Below are 4,971 nucleotides of genomic sequence, written 5' to 3'. Positions count from 1 at the left end.
TGCGGAGCGGCTCTGAGCCCCGAGCCCCGAGCCCCGCAGCAGCCGCGGCAGGACGGAGCTCCGCGCTGGGAGCTGCAGCGGCTCCGTAATCCCCTGCCAGCCCTTAATCCCCTCGCCAAGCAGCAGCAGCCACAGATTTAGGGAAGTGGGGTGGGATAAAATCACCCGGGATTACTCTGATTTCTGAAGACGGGTCTTGGCTTCTCCAGCCGGAGGTCAGGCCGCGCTTGCTTTAAAGGGGTCGCATCCGCATCCCCCAAAACCCCTTCCCTGGGCTTTGCTCTCTGCCTCCCCCACCTGCAGGATGTCCCAGCTCCTGTTCTCCCCTGTCCCAGGGGGATTTGGGCCGGCACCAGGAGGTGGGGACAGCGGTGGAGCCCTGCCCGGGGCTGAGGTTCGCACAGGGATGGGCAGAGCCTCGGCAGCACCCAGGGCAATCTCCCTCCAAACCATGTGTGAGGGTCTGTGGCGAGGGCAGAGGAGGGAAACGAGCAGTGAGAAGCTAGAATGCCATGGAGGAAAGGCCTGCATTCACCTCCTGATGTGAACAAATATTTATTAATGGCCAGACCTTTGGCCAACATTCACTTGAGGTCGCCCTCCCCTCGTCTGTGTCTGGAGAGCAATGGATCAAAGGAGCCCGAGTGCTGAGCTTGATGGGCAGCAGGAAACTCCAAACTGCTCCCTCGGACAAGGGACACACTCTGGAAGCTCATTATCATCATGAGAAGTATCAATTATAAAGAACTCAAAGAGCATAAATGACTCCAGCAACCTGTTGATCAGCTTGGCTCTGTAGCCATGAATTAACTTGTTTATTGCAGCGCCTTCCAATGGTCTTTTGCACGTTCACAGATGGCTTGTTTCATGTAAAATGCAACGTAAAATGCAAATGTTTCATGTAAAATGCGACATAAAATGCAAATGTTTCATGTAAAATGCAAATGTTTCATGCAAAATGCAAATATTTAATGTAAAATGCGACGTGAAGCTCAAAGCCACAATAGATTTTTAGGTTTCTCTAAGGACATGGAGAAGGAATCTGGCTGCCAAAGCACTGAAATAAAATTAAGGCCCGTAGTGTAGATGGCAGCTGTAGAGAAAATTAACTGTATCCCAGCCAAAAGCAGCACAGATGCACTTTAAATGGGATAATAGAAGTGACAGAGGAAATACTGAGAAGGGAATGGAACCAGGAAACATTGAATAGAGGTTAAATTGTATGATGAAGAGGCTGAAAGCCTGTGGTAAGGAATTAAGTTACTCCAGGAATAATTCACCTCAGGATAGGATGGTTTTGTCTTTTATTATGATATTTGCTCTAGACTGAATGTTTTATTGAAAGTTACAGTCTTCTTCAAGCAGAAGCTCTGGGCCTGGAGGTGATAAATTTATGTTTTTAAGTTTGTGCAAAGGGTTATGTGGGGAAGTCGAAATGGTTCTTAAAATATATATATATATATATAAAAAGAAAATATAATTTTCTACACAACAAAGCCTGAAGAGACAGAGCCTTCAGCACATCTCATGGGTGCACAGCAGCTTTGGGAGGCAACAGGCAGAGCAGATCTGGGCCTGTGTAATTCACCTCTCTCAAATGGCCAAAATCTGCTGGAAAATAGGAGAGAATTGCTCTTGGAGGAGCTAGGAAGACTGGGAATGGAGGCTTCATTGGTCTGTGCTTGCCAGGATTAAAACTGAGGGGTGGCACACAGGGTGACAGGCTTCCCTGTCTGGGTATATGAGGGAAAGAGAGGATAAAAATTCACATTCTGGAAAAAAAATAAAAATCTGAAATGAGATCTGAAGGCAGGAGCATCAGCATTTTAGGTGACATTTTCTCTCCTCTTTGTAAGGAGCTGTACAAATTGTTATTGTGAGTGGTTTTTGCAGGATCTCCTCTGTAACCTGTGTGAAAAACGAGGTTCACATCATTTTTATGGAATTTAAAAGTTTAATAAAAAAGGAAAATTAGGAGACAAAATAAAGTATACAAATACAGCCAGGTGTCTCTGCATTCACCTCACTGACAAAGGATTGTCCCTTAAAAACAGAACTCTACTATATAGCCATAAATTCTCACACATATTCAGACATTTCTTCTGTGGATCTTTGGGGTTCTTCTGTTCAGTTTTCTCTTGTCCCCTTCCCAATAGATCAATTTTCTTGGCACCATCGAGATTTACATTCCCTGATACCAGAAATGCAATAAATTCCTCCCCCAGAGTTCTGGTCACTGCTGTCTTCATCTGGATAAATTTACAAATTTATTTTGTAAATAATTTTGTATTTTTAAATTTTAAAACACAAAAATATTTTAAAAATTTTGTATTTTTATTTGTTTACAAATGCAGGCGTTCTCCAGCTATTTTTTTTCCCTCAGTCTTTGGGTTATACAAACAAAAGCAGTTTTTATTTTAATACTATTCAATATACTAACATATATGTATTTTACTACTATTTCTAAATTTCATCAATAACAGAAATAAAGAAAACTATATTAATACAACAAAATTTCCCATTCTTATACACAAAACATTCATTTTAATATTTGCCAAACAACATAAAATGTATCTATAACCCCTGTGTGTGCTGTTTGCATCTGTGATTAATCCAGATGGGTTCAGCCCTTGTCTGTTTGGTAACCCCTGAAATGTTGATGCAGAAGGCAATGAGACAGCAGCACTCTCAACTGGGAGCTCCAAATCCCTTTATTTGGATTTATCTCATTTACTGGATATATCTCACTTAACCCCTTAATGATCTAAAATTGCAAGGAAGTAAGATTGGAAGATTAAATGAAAATAGCACTGAAAACTGCAAACCCCAGGTGCCTGCAGGGCTTTAATGGGATTAATGTGCTTCCAGTTGGTTCTGCAGAGCTCAGCCTGCACAGTGTGTGAGCACAACTGGGGCAGGGGAAGGAGAGAGCAGCAGGGGATGACTGGGGGAAAAGAAAATCAAACCTGAGAGGAAGAATGAAAGCAAAGATGTAAAAAGGAGTGAGAACTTAAAGCTGCAAGAAATGCAAAGTGCATCAATTCAGATTGATGTAAGTGCAGGCAATTCAGAGCTACGTTTGCAAAGCCATGAGGCAATAAAAAAATGAGAATTCCAGTGTGATTTTGTGCTTTAAACACAGGCAGGGGGAGATTTACCTGCTCTGTTTAGCTCTGGTTTGACCAAAACCAGAGTTTGGGTGGTCGTGTTAAGGGAAGATACTGGCAAATGTTATGACCAGGAAAAGAACAGATATTACCAAAAGGCTGGTTAAGAAGTGTTGTCTCAAGTGGGAAACAGAGGAGGGGAATGTAATTAAACAAGTCACCATGGGAATAAACTACGTGGCCTTGCATTTACCTGAGATCACAACCCTGTGCCTTCCTTATCCCTTCATGAGGCAGCTCAGATGAGTGAGCACAAAATCCTCTGTGTCCTGCCCAGATGCTCTGCTGCTGGCTCTGATTTTGGGCTGGGGTCCCTCTGAGGAGACCCTGACAAGAGGGGGCAGAGGAAAGGAGGCTCACAGAAGAGGCCAGGCAGCAGCAGGGTGACCTGGAGCACTCGTGTCCCCCCAGAGCCCACTCACCCCTGGGGGCTCTGCACATTTCTGCAGAACCCCTCATCTGCAAGCCTTGCCTGTGGAAGCAGCCACGTAGGTGTCATATTAATCAGTACCTTAGGCTGGTCACTTTGCCTTTTTCCCTTTCTAGTTTTTTTTCTCCATGCTCTCTGCTCTAAATTTAGTCTTGTTTAAACACCCCAAGATGAAATGAGCATTTTTTTTAATATATATATTTTTTAAATTTGTTTTTGCAAACAGCATTTTAAGCCCTCATCAGAGGGAGGGTTCTGAGCAGCAGGAAATTCAGGGCACAGAGGGAAACACCAAGGGAGAGCAGAATGCACAGGAAAAAAAAAGCACTGCAGAGTCTTCCCACTGCCTCTGAAGCCATGGCAAGAAAAAGAAGAATGAATTAAAAAAAAAAAAAGGAAAAAAGGAAAAGGAAAAGCAAGTGAAAGCAGATGCTCTGTTTGGGGTGAGCAGAATGGAGCTTTCCTGTGTGCTGCCACAAAAGCACCCAGAGTGAAAGACAACTTTATCTCCCCACTATCAAAGGGTTAAATTTAATCCTTTACATTCCTACTCCACCTGAAGGAATTTGATTAAGAGAAAAGAAAATCCCATTTTAAGAGAGATTAAAGCTTTTTGTGATAAACTGGCTGCACTAGAACAGCTTTTTTGGGGAGGAGGCTTTGCTTTGCAGGGAGCCCCAGGAATTGTGGTGCATCCAGAGGCTGAATAAATGATCCCAGTCATTCTGGCAGTCTGTGCTGCACAGACACTCCACTCTGTGCACATCCAGCAACATCATCTGTGCTGCCAAGTCCTTTGTGTGGAGCCTGTTATAGATACATTTCATATTGTTGGCTTTTCACAAATATTAAAATGAATGTTATGTGTATAAGAATGAGAAATTTTGTTGTATTAATATAGTTTTCTTTATTTCTGTTATTGATGAAATTTAGAAATAGTGGTATAATACATATATGTTAGGCTATGGCATAGTATTAAAACAAAAACTGGTTTTGTTTGTATAACCCAAAGACTGAGGAAAAAATAGCTGGAGAACTCCTGCATTTGTAAACTCTCTGATCCAGATGAAGACAGCAGTGACCAGAACCCTGGGGGAGGAATTTATTGCATTTCTGGTATCAGGGAATGTAAATCTCGATGGCACCAAGAGCATTGATCTATTGGGAAGGGGACAAGAGAAAACTAAACAGAAGAACCCCAAAGATCCACAGAAGAAATGTCTGAATATGTGTGAGAATTTATGGATATGTAGTAGGGTTCTGTTTTTAAGGGACAATCCTTTGTCAGTGAGGTGAATGCAGAGACACCCAGCCAGATCTGTATACTTTACTTTATTTTTTTCTCCTAATTGTCTTTTTTATTAAACTTTTAAA

This window comes from Parus major, chromosome 1A (assembly GCF_001522545.3).
Source record: "Parus major isolate Abel chromosome 1A, Parus_major1.1, whole genome shotgun sequence".
In the NCBI taxonomy this organism is placed as follows: Eukaryota; Metazoa; Chordata; class Aves; order Passeriformes; family Paridae; genus Parus; species Parus major.
This window is presented reverse-complemented; position numbering follows the sequence as displayed.